This window comes from Protopterus annectens, chromosome 2.part0 (assembly GCF_019279795.1).
Source record: "Protopterus annectens isolate FY-2018-M chromosome 2.part0, PAN1.0, whole genome shotgun sequence".
In the NCBI taxonomy this organism is placed as follows: Eukaryota; Metazoa; Chordata; order Ceratodontiformes; family Protopteridae; genus Protopterus; species Protopterus annectens.
Window position 1 is genome coordinate 1,111,458,055 of NC_056728.1, and position 20,825 is coordinate 1,111,478,879.

The 20,825-nt window shown below is 40.5% G+C and overlaps 1 pseudogene; it reads right to left on the reverse strand.

Annotated features, from left to right (window-relative positions):
* Positions 1-1,169: 1,169 nt before the first annotated feature.
* Positions 1,170-20,099, reverse strand: LOC122792816 (annotated as a pseudogene).
* Between the last annotated feature and the right edge of the window lie 726 nt (positions 20,100-20,825).

Here is a 20,825-nt window from a genome sequence, read left to right on the forward strand (position 1 = left end):
TGGTTAAAACAAATCAACAACCGCAGTGAACAGTTAGCCTATAAAAGTAATAATGCAGATACCAAGATAAATTCCAGAGATAACTGAGATATTTGTGATGACAGAACAAATAATACCAATAAATTTCAGCAAAGTGCATCATAAAAAGCATCTCTAAAATTAAAAACTGCATCTTCAGAGGCAAATCACTTACCAGGCAAAGCAAGGTCAGAAAATTTTCAATTTATGAAGCATAGTTCAAGACATTTACTACTACTAGTGCTAAAAGTAGTGGTGAGTGATTATAAATCAAAGCTGTATACAGCAATTGCAGTACACAGCTCTCTGAAATAGTAATGATATTGGCATAATGTTTATTTATTTATTTATTTATTTATTTAACATTTGTTTATCAGGAAAGTCTGACTTGGAATGAAGACGATTTTCAGTGGAGGCCTGGGGAGAAATGCTCCAGATGCATGTTTAAGGTGCTTACTTCATAGATACAAGGTTTGATTCTTACTTTTGAAGGGAAATTTTGACCTGGTCTTCCACCCTCTCCCCTTGCCCCTGAATCTCCTTTTTCTCCTCTTGGGCCAGACTAGCCAATCCCTCTTTCTCCCTTATCTCCTTTTAGTCCTGACAAACCTGGAGGAACCACTGTGCCTGGTGGCCCAAGGGGCCCTTACACTCCAGGGTATCCATCTCTTCTAGGGAGACCTTGCAAACCCCCTGTCTCCTGGTGGCCCAGGTTGACCAGGCAGCCCAACTTCTCCTCCTAGTCCAGGTATGCCAGGGTTACCAGGAAGTGCTTGTGCTCCAGGTGGTCCAGAGGAGCCTGAGAGTCCAGGATCACCCTTAAGGCCTTGTGGTCCTGGGTGTCACATAGGGCCTGGTAATCCAACTCCAGCTTCACCCTTTTAACCTTTGGCTGCTGACTGCCCTTTGATGCCATCTTTTCCTGGATCATTAGGATCATCAGAATCCCGCTTTGCTCCTGGCAGACCATGTTTGCCCCCATCGCCTTTTTTACCTCTTTCTTGAGGTTGAGTTCTACGTGCTCCAGTCATGCCAGCTGCTATAACTGAATCACTCTTTTCACCTTTTTGTCCAGGGCACCCAATTATACTCTTTTTCTCCCTAGGCAGTACTGTGTCTCCTTTCTCTCCTTTCTCTCCCATGGGTCCAGCTCAGCCTGATGGTCCTGGTATACCCATTTTCCCTGGCAGCCCAGCTTCTCCTGGTAGTCCAGAGACTCCATCTCTTACAGGAGCTCCAGGTTTTCCAGGCTCTTCCACTGGTCTAGGCAGTCCAGGGGGTCCTTAAGGTCCCACAGCACCAGGACGACCCAGTTGTCCAGAATGAATGGAAGTGCCAGGGGACCTGGTAAACCTTGCATACTAAGTCCAGGTTTACCTTGACTGCCTTTGATTCCAACAGGTCCCTGGGGACCAGGCAGGCCAGTTGCACCTGGTGGGCCTGATTACCCAGTCAACCTAGCACTCCAGAAAACCCTGGTAAACCTGGTTTTCCTTCAGGTCTTGGTTGTCCTGGATCACCTGGTGGTTGTGTAAGTCCATCTTGACCCCTGACCCCTTTTTCTCTCCACTATCCCATCATTGTCCAGCATCACCCTTGTCTCCTTTGGAGCCTAGTTCTTCTGCTGTTCCAGGCTCTCCCTTTGGTCCTTGAGATCCAGGAGACCCTTTCACACCAGGTAACCCAGGAACAGCCATTTCTGAACAATCACCCTTGGCTCCAAGTGGGCCAATAGGACCTGGAGGTCCATCTTTACCCAGTTCACCTCATTCTCCCTTCTCTCCCTTTTCTCCCTTGTCTCCTGGTCTTCCAGCTTCCCCCAACTCACCAACTAAAACAGGAACTCCAGGGATGCCAGATTTACTAGGATCACTTGGCTGACCAGGTGGACCCAGCAAGCCTCTCTCTCTTCACCAGCATGTCCAGCTGGACTTTGTGGCTCTGGTAGTCCCCAAGTTCCTCTGTCTCATTTCAGTGCTCTCTCTTCTGGGAAGCCATCTTTACCATCTTTTTCCAGGGGGACCCTTCTGTCCTCCATCACCCTTTTCACCTTTATCACCTTTTTCTCCTTGAGGGCCAGGTGTTCCAGGACTGCCTTTTGCTGCCACTTCTCCATCTCTTGCAAGGATCTCCTGTAGCTGTTATACCTTGATACCAAGAGAGCTAAGGCTTTGCTCAACATCTGCAGCTGTTCCTGGAAAACTAGTTTCCCATCTTCTCCAAGATTTCCCTTTTCTCCTCTGGGTCAAGTTTCTCCTTTTTCACCCCTTGTTCCTGCAGTCCCTGAGATGCCTGGAACTTCTGGAGTTCCAGGAGGTCCCTGTGGACCAGGGATTGACAAAGTCTCCACTCCCTTGACATAAATCACCTGTCCTTGGGGTCCTATAGGCCAAGGAAGCCCAGGAATACCAGGGGGTCCAGCTGGGCCAGGCAGTCCAGTGTCACCATTTTTTCCTTTATCACCATCACAACCATCTTGTCCAGTAATTCCTGGTTCACCCTTGTCACCCTTTTTTCCATCCTCTCCTGGAGTTCCATCTTCTTCATTCTTTCCTGGAAGGCCTGGCTTGCCATCTTTTCCAGTTTCCCAGGTAAACTGGGTGGTTCTGGTGGCCCTATAGACCATTGAGGACCCTATTCTCCTCATAAGCCAGGTAGCCCATCTCAGCCTGCATCCCCTTCTCTTCCTGGGTCTCCCCACTGCCCAGGTTCTCTACGGATTCATGGCTTCCCACACTGTCTATACTGACCATCCTAGCTTGGGGGGGGCTCTGTCATACTTCTCTCCAGGAGGACCTTGAGCCCCTGCATCATCTCATTCTCCGGGAGGTCCCCTTTTACCAGTCAGACCTCTGTCACCAGGTGTGCCAATTATTCCAGGCTCTCTTTTCTGACATTTGGCTCCATTTTCTCCAGGATCACCTGCATCCCCCTTGTCTCCTTTCATCCCTGGAAACCCATCCTGATCAATCATTTTTCTAGGTAGACCAGCTGGACCTAATTTTCCACAATCTCCTTTTGGACCAGGTGGGCCTGGGAGTCCATCTATACCTGACTCTCCAGGATCTCCAATATCCCCTTTTTCTCCAGGCCTCCCAGCAGCTTCTGTCAGACCCCATAGACCTCTCTCACCAGGCTTCCCGGGTATTCCTGTCTCACCTGGTATTCCATCATCCCCTTATCTCCTTTATCACCCTTCTTTCCTCAAAGCCCAATTGGTCCAGGTGGGCCCTGTTTTCCAGTCCCTCTTGCTGTTCCAGGTTCTCCTGGGTCACCCTTGGGTCCCGGTGTTCCAGTAAGACCAATAATACCCCTTTCTCCTTGTTCTCCCTTTGGCCTAGGAAGTCCAGGAACTCCAACACCAGGAGCCCCCTGGGCTCCTTTCTCTGCAGGATCACCTTTATCTCCCTTAGGTCTTTTGGTCCCTGGAATTCCCCTTTCACCCTTGTCATCATTATTTCCTGGTGGGCCATGAGTACTCTGCCCAGGTTCTCTAGGATTTTTTGGTTAGCCTTTGGGCCAACATGACTGATACAAGCTGGCACACCAGAGATTCCTGGTGCACCAGTCAGACCCAATTCTCCTGGTTCACCATTCTGTCCAGAAGGCCCCACTGGTCCTCTCTGCCCCCCTTGGTCCCGGTGACCTGCATCACCAGAAAGGCAACATTCACCCTTCTTGCCTTGCTCCCCTAAAGGACCTCTGGGAGCCAGATCACCAGGATCTCATTTCCTTCCAGCTTGTCCAGGCAAGATATCAGCAGTATCACCCTTCTCCCCTTTAAGCCCAAGTGGCCCAGGAGGTCCTCGTCGTCCAGGCTGTCCATCTCCACCAACTAATCCAGGTTCACTTTTTTCTCCTCTCTGTTGGCTCCCATTTACAAATGCAAGTCCTGGAGGTCCTCTTTTACCTGGTTCTCCTTTCTGTCCCTTAATAGACAGTCCTGGGGTTCCTGGCTGGGGGGTCAACTGGTCCAAATGGCCCAGTGGACTTAGGATCTGGGTAAGTCTGAAGAACCTGGAGTTCTAGGCTCTCCCTTTTTTCCTGGAAGTCCTCCACCACCAGTAACAGCACCAGGCTCACCCCTTTCACACTTCTCTCCTTTACAACCTTCAGGACCTAGACTGCCAGGGATTCCTGGGCTTTCTCTCACACCAGGAAAATCTTGACCACCAGGTAAGCCACTTGAACCAGGGTTACCAGGCCGACCAGGAGATCCAGGTATTCAAGGGCACCTGGCTCTCCTTTTTCTCCATGGCTCTCCTTTTTCTCCCTTAAATTCCAGCCTCACTTCCACTCTTCCAGGCTTACCAGGAAGGACACAAGGCCTCTGAAGACCAGGCACACCTGGAATTCCATTCAAACCAGGTAATCCCGTCTGCCCTAGATCACCCAGTCTTCCTCTCTGTCCCTCCTCTCCTTTCCTCACTTTTCTCCCCCTTTGGGCGTTGAACAGTGCAGGGTCCTGGAGTGGGCCTTCGTACAGCATCCTCTACTGTGCACAACATGTCTGCAAGGTCATCTTCAAGTGTATGTAAGTCAGTAACATGTGAAAAGAACATTGTGGGGATTTTTATCAGCTAGCCTAGGCTTAAAATGGTCTACAAGGGCATCTAGCCTAGTAATTACCTATGAGATGTTCAACCTATGAAACATTCTATAATGAAGATCAAGTTCCCATATATATAGGTTGCTAGTGCAGCAACACATCAGCACAGCATAAAAGTTAACAAAACATTGAGATTACCTGATTCCAGGTAAACAAAGCAGTAATCCACACTGTGCATCCACAATCAGCGGCACACTTTCCATAAGCATTCGCAATAGCAAGAAGGCAAACTCCATCAATGAATCAGTTTAACTATTACTTAAAAACAAAAAGAAAAATCTGGCAAAGCTAGACTTACCACTTTGTAATTCCTTAAACCTCTTGTATTAAAGATGACATGGGATATATGCAAATTACCCTTTAAGGACATCAGATGTTTCAGCTAAATGGCAATACTGAATGTCCATGGCTTTTCCTTTTAAGTCTATTTATAGACAAATTCAGGTCAATAACTAGCTGTGGACATGCATGTTTCTGCCTTATTATGGCATCATCAGCACAGCATATGTGGAATGTTTGGTTAACATTTGGAAATACATGTTTGCCATTTAGCTGAAACACCTGATATCCTTAAAGGGTAATTTGCATATATCCCATGTCGCCTCTAATACAAGAGGTTTAAGGAATTACACAGTGGAAAGTCTAGCTTTGCTAGATTTTTCTTTTTGTTTATCAGTTAAACTATTGCCACATTACATGAAGTCACAGAGAAGAGAAACACACTGGTATAGGAATAATCTGATCATTCTGCTTGGCATAAAAAGAAGTTAAGCAGACAGAAATAGATGTCTAGGCTGAAAACACAAATGAAATCCATTCAGAAAACTAAAGTAAATTTACAGTAGAGTATGAAATAATGCACCTGCAAAAAAAATTCAAAATAAAAGGTAGGTGACTGATCTATCTTAGCTTTTTTGGATAAAGGAACCGATTGTTTTTTTTTTTTTGTATAAAATGGATATCAGTTTGAGTCACTGAAGACATCAGAGCTGCATTAAGATTTGAAAATAAAGAATGGAGATTCTAAAACTGTATTAGGAAGGCATTTGAAAGTGTTGAATCTGAAACCATACAACAATGTCCATGTCATTCACCCAGAAATGGCTGTTTGCTAAACATTAATGGTACCATTGATGGTCTTGTTTTACTGCAGTAGTTAAAAGCAATAAACTTGCTATGGCAATTACTTTGGAACTACCTTGTGACTGAAAAGTACAGTTGTGTAACATCTTACCATAATGGCAGATGTCCTTGCCTTCATTGCTGTAGTATTCTTAACATATGGGATTCCTTGCCATGGAAGGCCAACATCTGGTGAGTCTACCAAAGACTTGTTGCTTTAAAGATACGCTGAACATCACCCAAACACTCCTTACATATTGTAGGGCATAAAGGTGATGTTCAGGCCTACCATAGTCAGAAATGATTGCTCCAGTAGGAACACCAGTCCAAGGAAACCAAGAGGTAATGTGTACATCCAGGAAGGCAAGGACTGGGGAAGCAGGGAGGGAGGGAGTGAATACTGCAGTAATGAAGGCAAGGACATCTACCATTATGGTAAGATTTTACACATCTGTACTATGTCCTTACATTCACTGCTACAGTATTCTTAATATATGGGAGAGTGCCAAAGCTTGAGAGAAAACTCGGGAGGGAGTCCCCTAAAAAGCCATGAAGAAAGGCACTAGCAAAACCAGCCCCTGCTCTAGAGAAGTCATCCAACTTGTAGTACTTGGTAAAGGTATGCACAGAAGTCTAGGTAGCTGCTTCAAAAGTAGAATTAGTATCTAAGCCCTTGAAAAAAGCACCAGAAGAAGCCACATCTCTAGTAGAATGAGTGTTGACTGAAGAGGGAAGGTTCTTGCCATGAAAAGTGTACAAAAAGAAATAGCCTTAGAAATCCAAGAAGAAATAGTTTGCTTAAATACAGCAAGTCCCAAAGTTCTAGGATGAAAAGAAACAAATAACTGATCAGATTTTCTAATATCCTTAGTCTTATCCATATAAACCTTGAGTTGCCTATGCACATCCAAAGTGCAGCAGTCTCTCACTGACAGTTTGCAGAGAGGGGAAAAAATAGGCAGATTAATAGACTGATTATATGATAGCTCATTAACCACCTTAGGCATAAAAGGGTTAGTATGCAAGGACACTCTGTCCTCATGAAAGATTAAAAAAGGAGGACTAGCCATAAGGGCCTGTACCTCAGACACTTGTCTGGCAGAAGTAAGGGCTAACAAAAGAACAGTCTTCCAAAAACAAAGTTGAAAGGAAGCTGAAGCAGCAGGCTCAAAAGGAGCCTGAGTCAACTTCTCAAAAACAAAATTAAGATCCCAGGTAGGAGGAACAGGCTTCCTGGGAGGTATAATATTAAGGACATCTTTAGGAAATTGTTTCACTTCAAATCTAGAAGCTAAAGGAGGAAAAAAAAGGCAGACAAGTGGAGATAGCTGATAAGTGGGCCTTGATAGAAGATAGGCCAAACCAGCATTGAACAACTCACACAGATAAGAAAGCACCAAAGGAACATACACAGTAAGTGGGTCCAGGTTACGAGAGAGCCACCAAATAGAAAACATCTTCCATTTGGATAAGTAGGATTTCCTAGCAGTAGGTTTCTTGGCTTCCTGCAGGTCTTCCAGCATCAGAAAAAAGGTGTATATGAGGAATCAAAATCCTATCACCCACAGTGTCAGTTGAAGCATGGACAGATGAGAGACCCCTTGTCTTGTAAGAGTAGATCCACCCTCTGAGGTAACTTGTGATGACTGCCCCTGGTTAAATGCATGAAGAAGAGGGAACCAGTGCTGTAGCGGCCAAAAGGGAGTCACCAATAAGATTTTGTGAGCATCCTGTTGAATTTTAAACAATACTTTTGGAAAGAAAGGAAGGGGAGTGAATGCATAAAAAACATCCCCTACCAAGAAAATGAGAGGGCATCCACCTTCCACACCAGAGGATCTGGGACTCTAGGACAAAACAGAGGAAGCTGTCTGTTCAGAGGGAGGCAAAAAAGATCCAGTTACAGAGTACCCCACTGGTAAACAATGTCCAGAAACACATCTCTGTGAAGCATCCATTCATGGGACTGAGTTAAGGACTTGCTCAGAGTGTCTGCCACAATGTTTTGACTGTAAAGGATATAAACTGCCTGAAAAGTCACTTTATACTTGACAGCAAGATCCCATACCAGAAATGCCAACTGGCAAAGAAGATAAGGTCTTGTTCCTCCCTATTTGTTGATATGCCACATCACTGTAGTATTGTCTGTGAGCACTTAGAGAGGCCCTGGAGAGAAAAGAGGATAAAAAACCTGAAGAGCCAGCAGAAGAGCCCTCATCTCTTTGACACTGATGTGCTCCTTTTACTAATGAGGCGACCACGCCACCTGAACTTTTAGGGAGCCAAATGTCACCCCCCATCCCACGTCTGAAGCATCTGTGAACAATTCCTGAGAGGGAAGAGGGAGATGAAAAGGGATCCCTGGACTCAGAGGCAACTGTTGAATCCATCACTGAAGTTCATGTCTGAGACAAGGAAGAAGAGGAGCTACAAAGTCTAGAGGATGTGCATGTTAAACCTTCTCATGTGAATTTTGGCCATACGGAGCATCAGAATGGTAGATGCCATGAAACCCAGAGTGCTAAGAAACTCCCTTGTGGTAATGGAAGCCCGAGGAACAAGACTGCAGAAAAAGGAACGAGAGTTAAGGCCTTTGGAGGGTGCAGGGAAGCCAATACTGACACTGTCCAAATCCTGCAACCCAGAAAAACATGATCCTGAGAAGGAGTCAGACAAGACTTTTTGAAATTTATAGTGAACCCCAGAATCTGAAGAAGGAAAATGGCAAAATGAAGATTTTGCAAAAGGGTCTCTAGAGAGGACATCTGAATTGACAAGTTGTCCAAATAAGGAAATATTAGGATCCCTTGAAGCCTGCAAAAAAGCAATTACAGGAGCAAGGCATTTGGTGAACAGCCTTGGGGCAGTAGAAAGGCCAAAGGGCAAAGTAGAGAACTGAAAATGTCAGGAAGCAGCAGAGAAATGCAAAAACTTCCTGAAGTGAGGATGGACTGGAATATGGCAATAAGAATCCTTGAGATCCAGCGACACCATATAGGTCTGAGAGAACAAGAGAGGAAACAGAATCTGAATGGACAACATCTGAAAGGAAGGCACTTTTAGAAAAGTGTTTAGATGTGAGAGAGCTAGAATAGGTCTTAAAATGCCCTTTTTCCTGGGCACTAGAAACAGCCTGGAATAGAACCTTTCCCCCTTTGGGATACAGGGCACCTATTCAATAGTACCCTGAATCAAGATATTTTGAAGAACCTCTGGGAAAAAGGAAAGTTGTTCCTGAGGAAGCTGAGAAATGCCCATAAAAGGAGGACAGGATTTCCACACCATGAACTACCCCTGATGAATGATTGACAGAACTCAAGAATCCTGAGTGATCTGAAGCCAGATAGGAAGAGAAAGAGGAGCATGGCTGGAAATGGATGGATAGTTATACAGCACTTGGTTTGTCTAGAAAGAAAGGCTTCAGAATCCCTGAAAACTGAGGAGCCTTAGCAGTAGGAGCCCATTTGCCATTCTTCTTACCTTTAGTAGAAGAGCGGGATTGCCTATGAACAAAGGCAGGCTTGGGGTAGTTTATCTGAAATTTAGGCACAGGAGAAACAAACACATGTTTAAGCTCCTGTAAGGCCCTACACTTATCCTGAAGGGACTTAAACAAACCAGCAGCAGCTTCCCCAAACAAAAGCTTAGAATCCAGAGGAGCATCCATCAACTTAGCCTTAATATCATCAGGAAGAGGTTGAAGCCCAAGTCAATAATACCTTCTCATCACTGAACCAAAAACAGCAGCCCTAGTAGAGGCAACTGCTGCATAACAACTACATTTAATAAAATGGTGAACAACTTGAAAGGAAGTCCCTAGCATGGAAAGAACAGAAGTTTTACCCTCAGAGTCTGGAAAATTAAAAATAACTTGACAGGCCTCTGAAAGAAGAGCCAACACATACCTAGACATATGGGTCTGATAATTAATATCCCTAAAAGCTACAGTAGCAGAAGTGTAAACCTTCTTACCTAGCCTTTCTGTAGCTCTGCTGTCTTTGTCAAATGAAAATAACTTGGGCGAAAGAAGCAACTGAGTTGGGCTATTAGAGGCTACAGACACTACATAGGGGTCAGCAGGACATTCATATAAAAAAGAACAGTCCTTAAGCATCCTATAAAACCTGTCATGTTTCTTGAGAACAGGGTGCAGAGAATCAGGCACATGAGAGGCATTGGGAAAAGCATCCAGCAAAGCAGCCAAAACAGGAGGAATAGCTTCAGGCTTAGGAAATTCCAATTGCGGCAACTCATAGTACCTCTTATGGATATCAGAGACCTGAGCACAATCCCACATAAAAAAAAAAATCCATCATCCTAGAGAGTGTATCCCCAAAGGAATTTTCCTCAAAAGGAACATCAGGACTAATAGATTCCTCTTCCTCTGACTCATATTCCAAAGGAGAAGGAATTTGAGTAGAATAAGCCAGAGATTCATCATCAGAATCCAACTCATCCTCAGAAGCATCCTGTTTTGTAGACCTTTTAATGGGAGTAGAGGACCAAGCAGGAGCAGGAACCCATACCCTCTGAGGAGGCTTTAAGGGCATTAAAGTAGTAAATAGCTCCTGAGTAAAGGCCTGAGAGTCACTTTGTAGATCCCTAGGAGCAAAAGAAACTTGTTAAAGTTTTTGTTTCTTTTTTAAGGGAATGTCCCTCCAAAAAAACTGAGAAGGCTCGGATGCAGTCAAGAACCTTAGTAGGAATTTCTTCCTCAACTAAAAATGGAAGGACGTTCCTGGGCCCCTCAGAAAAAATCAACTGTGGTTTCCCCTGAACGTCCAAGACAGACACCTGCAAAGCCTCTTTGGACCTGCTGCCAGCCAGATCCTCACTGGCCTCCAACACATTCATGACAGAGAAATCACACACCCAAGCGAGCCTCCGGGTTTATAACAACCTCTGGAGAAACACTTGGCAGAGGCTGGACAGTGGAAGATTCCAGTTGTACCTTTTTCTCCATCTTCTTCCCTAATGGCTGACCTTGGGGTGGGAAATTCCTTCCACTTTATCTTTAGCGAGAAGCTTAAGATGTTGGTTATCAAGATTCAAGGAAAGGGAAAAAAGTCTACTGCGAAGGGTTTTCAGGAAGAACATCTGAGAAACTGAACAAGATGTATGGTCATGAGAAGCTCCTAGACAAAAAAGATACTTATCCATGGTGGTCTTTCTGGGGAATCTGTCTCCCACACTGGTATTTACCCTTTCTAGATGACATTAATAGCAAGGAGCACAAAATAAGAAAATAAAATCAAAAACCTCACTAGGGCATTTATCTGCAACTGCAAAGAAGTCAGCAAAAGGGTGTAGGTAGTCGCTAGAGAACAAAAATGCATTCAACTGGCAGAAAATGGATGCAGGTAAAAAGACCGATGGTGAAATGATATGTTCAGACTGGAGACAATGAAGTTCTGACTATGGTAGGCCTGAACATCACCTTTATGCTATACGCTACGCAAGGAGCGTTTGGGTAACATTCGGTGTACCTTTAAAGCAAAAGGAGTCTTTGGTAGATTTTTTTTAACAGTCATGTACCAGTAAGAGTGAAAGGGAAGGCTACAAGATGTTAGTGAGACCAGCTATGTTATATGGGTTGGACACAGTGACGTTGATGAAAAGACAGGAGTTGGAGTTAGAACTTGAGGTGGCAGAGTTAAAGATGTTAAGATTTACGGTGGGTGTGACGAGGATGAACAGAATTTGAAATGAGTGTATTAGAGGGTCAGGTCAGGTTGGACAGTTAGGAAACAAAGGAAAGATTGCTTTGGTTTGGACATGTGCTGAGGAGAGATGCTGGGTATTATTGGGAGAAGGATGCTAAGGATGGAGCTGCTAGTTAAGAGGAAAAGAAGAAGGCCTAAGATAAGGTTTACGGATGTGGTGAGAGAGCACATGCAGGTGGTTGGTGTAACAGAGCAAGCTGCAGAGGACAGAAAGAAATGAAAACAGATGATCCACCGTGGCAACCCCTAACAGAACCAGCCAAAAGAAAAAGAAGACCTTTATTGAATTATTGACATAGGCACATTTACTAATCAAACTCTATTAAATTAAAATTAAACATTATGCTTCATATATATTACTATTCATATAACCTAAACAATATTACATAAATTAGTCAATTCCTGCCCCGTTTTTAAACAAGAAACATCTTTACTAAACTATCACTTATGACATAAACAATCATACATCTATATAAAAAAACAAACCACACCAACACAATCATATGTTAAGAATACTGCAGCAGTGAATGTAAGAACATCATCAAAGACATTTATACTGTCAATGGATAATACTTTAAACCATTTATTGCTGTGGACATCTCTTCAAAAACTATATTGATCTTCTGTCTAATTTGCATAGATCTGCTGCAAAATACAAAACAAAACAAAAATTGTACTTTTCAGATCAGTTTGTTTGCTCTCACTATCTGCCACCCTCTTTCTTTTCCTGCTACTCCATTTGTAGTTTTTCAATTTTTTTTATGTTCATAATATGCAAAGTTTATTTTATATTAATCCCTTTTTCCTGAACAAGGCTGATTGTATCTTCTCCGAGAGAACTATTCTGTTACTTGATAAACCTTGCTCACTTTTGACATATACGTCATATGTTACTGTGGAAATCTTTAATTACTAGCTGAAAATACTGAGACCTTGAGTTTCATTAATAGAGTCCTTATTATAGTGATCCATTTATTGGCATACAAGATTATGTTATTTTACAACTTCTAATGTGAAGAAGGCAGAAAACACAGGGAAAGTATTCTAAAATTATAAAATGTCTACCACTTCTCATTCTCACTGAACCACACTTGGAAATGATCTCTCATTTTCCTTGTCCCATGTAGCACCAATCCCGTCACATGTTGCATATCTGTTCTAGCTCATGCATACTGTAAGCAGGACAAAATTATTATCATTTTTCACACTTTACTCATATTCTGTTTTACTCAGCATACACACTTTGTAGAACTAGGAGAAAAGTACAGCATTTATGGCATTCTATTTGACTTTTTTTTCACAATTATATTTGCACTGATATCTACTGATATATTGAAGTGAGGTAATCAACTAGAATAAGATTATGTAAAAAAAACAACATGAACAAGATAATAACTTATGTTTCCACATATTCTGCCCATTTGCATGCAGACCTTACAATGCAAACTATTTTAATCCATCCTGCTACCCTCTAATATGATATAAATATTTATTGGGGTTGGGGATTGGCATGATGGCTAAGGTGTTTACCTCACAAAAAAGTACAGGGTTTGGTTCTCACTTAAAGAAATTGGCAAAGGTTAAAATGTCCTTATCATTTGTCATACATTCTTAAACCTGTTGTTATTTTCAACACGGCATCCTCTTCAGGAAGATAAATGCCATTTTACTCATTTTTTTCATGAGCAAGTAATTTCTGCAATTTCTTCTCACTGTTGAGAGAGCATCAAGTCAAAAACACTCTCATTAGCATACTTTGTTAATACCGTGATGATCCTGGACCCATAGTTTGATAAAGAACTATTTTCTAAGGAGAAGAATCAGAGACAATGCCTCAATAAAGATTATGTACATTAGATAAGGTGCATATTAATAGAAAATCTTACAGAGTTGTTCCATTGATAATATCACTGATCAGTGTGATCACTTCAACTATCCAAAGTGAGACACAGTCTTCTGCTGCAAGACAGAGCCTAGCCTCCCTGTGGTATAAAGGGCTTTCTGTTAAAAGTACAGGATATATGTGGCCTCTGACTTTCTCTCCTATCACAAGGGATTTAGAACTCTTACCAAAACATAGTACTTATACAACATAACTAGACCTAGCTTCATTGTGCAGTAAAGGGCATTGTGGTTCTGTTTTTTATTATTATTATTTTTTAAGAGATTACTTTAGTAGTACAACTATAAAATTTCACAGTCTGAGTGATCTCTGATACCATAGAGACATTTGCCAAGATTCAGATAATAGACAGAGCTACTTAATGAGTTCCCCAACTATTTTAATTATCTAAAGCTTCTTAGGGTACTTTAGTTTAGGGTTTCCAAATGGATGAAGGGGAATCCAAGATGTGAGTAGAGTGTGTCTACATGTAGGATATGAAACAATCTGCCTTTGAGTCACCACATTGAGCCTAGCTGGCTGACCAATGTGTCTATATTTCTCATCCTAACAGTTGCTACATGGTAAACATCATTTCCATGTCAAGCTTCAAGTTAGGGTCACAGAATCCCTGTCCTTGATGAGGTTCTCTGATTCTTTAACTGAACCATCATGATGTCATTGTGGATCATGCTTACTGTGGATTTTCCCTTTAGATTAATTTCCCAAAGACATCTGTCTCAGGAGCACAGACTCCAGAAACTATAGCTCTAATGACCATAAGGATACATAGATTCCTCCTCCATGATCAGGTAATTTTTCTGGAAGGTAATCCAAGAAAAAGAGTATTTACAACAACCATTGCAAAAGCATTTGCACATACAATACTGGAAGCTGTCACCGTAAAGCTTACATCGGGGTTATCACAGCTACTGGTAGATTTATATCTTCATACTAGGCTAAATGCCCTTGCAGGTCATTTTAAGGCTAGCCAATTGTCCCATTAATTCAAATCACCCTTACACAATTGCAAGATACATGCACATGCTACCCAAAGAAAAATGACCAATTTCTGTTAAGATAGCGATTACTTCTTGGGTAATATCATTCAGTATTTATGGGGGCCATATTGTAAGAAGGAGCACTTAGGCTTCCCTCTGTCTATAAGTAGTACAGGGGGCAGTCCTGGGGTACATTTCTTGATTCTCATCCATAGATCCAGGTTACAGTTGCAGAGTAATAGAATGAACCTTGCTTTACAATGCTGCGGAGTCTGTTCCAGAATAGTGGTAACCTCTGAGAAATCTCTCTCTCTCTCTCTCTCTCTCGCTCCAAACTATTCTGTTTAAGTTGCAGAAGAGGTCAAGATTGCTGAAATGACTATTTTTTATGCCATTTGACTTGTGGATGTGCAATAAGTCCATCAGTATTGGGTTAGAGGATGCCTTACAGGTCAGACACAGTTCACCTCTCACCAGTCTGCCCGAAATTGAATACAGTGACAGTGTTTTGAGGCAGTCCATGTAGGACATATGTTTTTGGCCCTGTATTCTCTTTGCATGAACATTCAAGTTGCTGCATATGCCTGGTGAGATACATCTCAAAGAGTGAATTATACTCAATGACTGGCCTTATGGGAGCAGAGTAAAGGAAGACAATGACATTTCTGGGCCTGGAAGCTATCCCTTTACTTATAAGCTGCATAATATAGAAGGATTTTCTTACCACTGTGGACACATGTTCTTCTATCATTAGGTCACTGTGCACATATGAATCCAAATTCCAAAGTACAGATTTGACTCTTAGAGGGCATATTATCAACATGGTAATTTTCTGGGGTAGCGAATTTCCCAAAGGATACAACACACTTTTTGGCATTTGCTTTTAGTCCATGCCTTTGTCACCAGTTATTTGACTGGGGCAAGCCTTCCTGCAGAATGGTTGCATCATTTGGGGACAGAGTTGTTGTTGTTGTTCTTTCGGCTTTTCCTGGCTAGGAGTCGCCACAGCGGAACTCCGGTCCGCTAATGACTGGCAGTAGATTTTTACTGTGCTGAGGTGCCAGCCCGACATCCAAACTTCAGTGAAGGTACACTCATTCATGCATGTCTTTCAAATGCCAATCAACCACAGGGAGGACACGCAGACTCCACACAGAAGGAGCTCCAGCCGAGAATTGAACGGGAGAGCCTCTTGCTATGAGGTGACAATGCTACTGCTGCACCACTGCGGCTTCATTTGGGGATAGAGTAATGGCTCCTAACCTACAGTCATCCATAAACTTCGCCAACCAAAGTCCCTTAGTAGATGCCAGACAGAAGAGGTCCCAGTACTGAGCTCTCTGAGACACCAGTGGTGGCAGGTCTTTTTGTGAAGGCAGCTTCCCCTATCCTGACTTTCTGAGTATATCTGTGAAACAGCTGACAATCCAGTGGGGTTTATTCCTAGTTGGGTAAGATTCTCAATAAAAAGTAACCTCAAAACCAAGAACACACCAAGTCCACAATGGAATAAGCTGGAACCAGACGAAAAATGTGAATGTAACTTCTTAAGTAAAAATCCAACCAGCCTGTTCGGCTCGAAAACCACACAGTTCACAAGCTGAAGTATATCTTCTTTAATAACAATTGCAACCAGCCCGTACGGCTCCAAAAAACAATAAAAAAGTTGAGCGCGCTTTCCCTTTGTCCAATACAAAGCTTCATCAGAACTAAAACCCTCAAATGACACACTTGAATATATAGCATTTCTAAATCAAACTATCAAATCAATTAAATAATTGTTCACAAGACTATAACAATGCAGTTAATATTAAAAGCCACAATACCTAAAAAAATACCTTGTATTCACCTAACTCTGCTAAAACTTGTTGTTACAAAAGGCATCTATAATAATATTTACTATCAGTACAAAATGTCATATTTAAAACAATCCATCTATGTATATGCATTCAATGTATGTATGATCAAAAAATAAAAAAAATATAAATATACATATGGGAATACATCCAGTACAGAAGAGGAACACTGAACATACCTAATGTTAACTAACACATATAAAATTACATTATACACAGTGAATACTAAAAAAGAACTAATGTATCCTTACCTAAAAAATATTAATAATAATAATAATAATACTCTCTCCTATATGTTGCATTACATGTGTAACTGCAATGAAAAAAAAAAAAAAATATATATATATATATATATATATATATATATATATATATATATATATAAACTGATGTACAAAAATATATATCCATATAAAGTCAGTAAACAAAACCATTTGTATTAAATTTTTCACAACTTGGCCTGTCTTAATTTTAAGACACTATTGATACTAATATTGTCATTAAGGCCTAGGGGTCTACTGGCATCTGTTTTAAGCTGCCAAAATAGCTCACAAAACTCCACTCTAGATTCCCAGTTACCCCTCTTGGGTCAATACTGACTTGTTCTATTACAGCAAACTTAATATTCATGTTGCAACAAATTAAAGAATGTTTATAAAAAGCATTAGATTATTTTTGTTTATTAATTTCATAAATGTGTTCGTATATTCTTTTCCTCAAAGTACGTGTTGATTTCCCTACATGAAAACTGTTGCAACTTATACAGATACCAATATAAATAATACCTTTTGTACCACAATTGAAATGCCCTGGGGCAATAAATTTCATTCTTCTAGAAGGGATCCAAATCTCTCTTTCTTGTAAGATATATTCACACTGCCGGCACATCCCACATTTATAAGTGCCCTTCTTAGAGGTACCATTACCCATTTTTTGCAATTCCTTCCTCTCAAACATGTATTTTAAATCCGTACCCCTTCTCCTAATAAAAGATAGTTGAGGTGAAATATATCTCCCTATCTCATTATTCACCTTTAATAAAGGCCAATATTTCTTTATAATTCCTTCAACTTTACTAGATGTGCTCGAAAATGTATGTGTAAATGTTTGATTATCAATTTCCTCTGTTTTACTTACTACAGTACTATCATCCTCCCTTAACTCTAAAAGGGGAAAAAACTTGTTAACCCTATTATCTACTATTTCTTTCCTTAAACTCTGTAATAAGGACTTAGGGTAACCCCTTTCCAGAAAAAGGTTACAAATGTATTCAATTTCCTCCAAAAATACTATTTCCTCACTGGTCATTCTTGAAGCCCTTATCAACTGATCTTTAATAATTCCTTTTTTCTGATAGAAAGGGTGACCACTTTCAAAATGCAAATGCATGTTTGAGAAGGTAGGTTTTCTATATAATTTAGACTGAAAACACTGATTGGAAAAATCTTTATATATAGTCACATCTAAATAATTAATACTTGAATCATTAAAAGTGTAAGTGAATTTCAAAAAATCTGTACAATAATTCAAGTATTCAAAAAATTCCAAAAATAATTGTCTGGACCCTTTCCATAAAATACAAATATCGTCCAGAAATCGAGTATAGAAAGAAATCCACTTAAACCAATCAGTGTTGAAAATATATCTACGTTCCCAAAAATATAACACACAATTTGCATATATGGGGGCACAAGCTGCCCCCATAGCTACCCCTTTCTTTTGTTGATAATAGTCACCATTGAAGTACACATAATTATTATTCAGAACAGTCTCTGTGAAATCTAATATTAAATTAATCATATTACCATCTAAACCAGATTCAAAACACAAAATTTCTCTGAACCATTCCAATCCAGTAGTGTGTGGAATGCTAGGAAATAATTCCACTACATCAATAATCACAAAACATATTTCTGCCTCATATCTGTCTTGAGTGATTCCTCTTAAAAATCCCAAGAATCTTTTGTAATATGTGACACAGAGGTAATGAACTGTTTTAATTGAAATTCAACAAATATAGCCAGGGGTTCAGCAATACTACCCGCCCCTGCTTCTACAAGTCTAAATTTAAGTATTTCTACACCTTTATGCATCTTTGGGATGCCAAATATAACAGGAAGTCTTGGATTCTCTACGTGTAAAAAATTAAATAATTTTTAATTTATGCTTCCCTGAAGTAAGTGGTCAGTCAAAAAATATTTAATTTTAGAGTGGGCAATATTAATTTTGTTTAGTGATACCAATGAATACTGTTCTGTATCTTGTAAAATATTATATAAATAAGTGTCGTATTCATCATTGTACATCAAAACGACACCACCCCCTTTATCGGGTTTCATAACCCTAATTTTTTCCCCTCTCAATTTATCTACAAGTGTTTTCTCTTCCTCTGACCAATTCACATAAGGGGGATTTTCATAATATTTAATTTGCGTCACTTCTTTCTCAACCATCTCTTCAAATAATTTTACAGAAGCATTAATAGGTGGATTAAAAGTACTTCTCCTGTGTAAATCATTGTGCAGGGGATGTCTACCTTTAAAGTAAACTTGCAAATGTAACTGTCTTGTAAATAACTTGACATCAATTAAAGTATCAACCAATGAACCCATCTTTGTAGGAACAAAATAAAACCTTTTGTGAATAATTTGAAATAACTATCATTCACAATCAAATCAGTGAAATTATAGACCGTAAAATTATCCTTTCTGCAAATGATTGTATTCCCACTTTCCAAAGTTGTTCCCACATCTCCCTCACAAACAGGAGAAAAGAAAGGAGGGGTTAGGGGCAAGAATTCATTAGACCCTAATAAATTTGAGCCCTCGTTGGAAATCTCCCCCCCCCCCTGTAAGATTGGGGGTTCTGGTATGAATGTTTCCTTTGCTTCTCTGCAATTCTTTCGCTCCGTCTCACAGATTCTTGTTCTAAAGGGAATTCATCTTGTTCATTTAAAATGTCAGTCTGACCCACTACTTTAGTGTTATCCACTACCCTCTGTTTAGATTCTTTGAAATTATTAAACACTGGGTATACCTTGCCGTTGCGATAATCATTCAAATCCCTATCTAACTTTTTCATTTTTCTAAAAATCACCTTATCACAATAATTATCAATTTTATTAAATAAACTATCATATTTCTTATCATCAAAACATTCCTTGTTTAAATCAAAAATTTTGTTATGCAGTTCATTTGCTTCATTTAACAAGGTTTCATTTTGTAATTCATAATCTTTTACCATGAATTTCAACCTCTTAATAACCATATTATTAAATAACTCTGTAAGTTGTTTATATAATACAGAGTTATATTTTACATTGTTAGGGTATTTAAATAATCTGAGCCCCTTCGGTACCCTTTCTGTTAAAATGCATTCATTAAGATAGTCAATTTCCAATTGATTTGTTTTCAATACATATAATTTATCTTTAAACTTTTTAAACACTTCATCATAATTTACCGAATCATTCTTAAAATTCATTTCATTAACATTAAACTGTCTGCTTGACCAGGCGTTAAAATTAAAGTCCACAGTACCTTTGTTAACATTACCACTTGAAGGGGACGTTAATACACTATTATTGTCATTATTGTTCAATTGTCTTTGTTGTTTCTCCCTTCCAGGGCTACAGCAACCTTCCCCTCCACAAGATGTTTCCGTCCTGGAAGAAGCCGGCCCTTGTCTTTTCACATAATATTCCTTAAATAGATTTTGATTCCCCTGTAGTTCATTTTGACATGGCGACATGCTCTCTACTAATTGAGAAAGCAGCACTATCACCTGCTGAAACTCTTTCCTGGTCACAGGCGTGCTGTCCTGCAAGACACCCTCCTTCAAGGCTGCCAGTGTATCAATGAAAACGTCCAGATCCGCCCTTTCCACCATGGAAATAAAAGACCAAGAACACCAATAAAAAGTAACCTCAAAACCAAGAACACACCAAGTCCACAATGGAATAAGCCGGATAAGATTCTCCACTATGCCTGACAGACAGTTGTTTTCTATTTAGAAGGGCTAGTGATACACTGAGAGGGATTTAAATACAATATCAGAAAGAAGAATGTACTATACTGTATTCATAAACATGTTCAGGTGGTACATCAGCAAAATGTACTATGCATATTTGGGAAAGATGAAATAAGCCCTCCCACCAGCTCAAGAACCATCCCTATGCACCCCCCACATATTCTACCAACTATATTACTCAAACATAAAGCATCCCTACAACTTAACATAATAACCCTCCCACCATACCTGTTACCCACAGAGCACAATCATAAACTTTCCCTTATAAACAAACACATTCAAAAACTGAGAAAACTAATAATCTCATGCTTATCAAAACTAGCCCTAAGTGGAGACATCCACCCCAACCCTGGCCCTATCATCTCCAACCCCAATCTTCATAATCAGACTAGAAACCACAACTTCTCCCATATTACAGCCAACAGAAAGCCAAGTGACTTCCTTCTACTATGCCTAAATATTAGAAGTATATCCAACAAAGTCCATGAACTCCATGCCACCATAGACTTGTACTCCCTAGATATAGTCATCCTGACAGAAACCTGGCTAAAACCTCACATTACCAGTGAGCAAATACTCCCTACA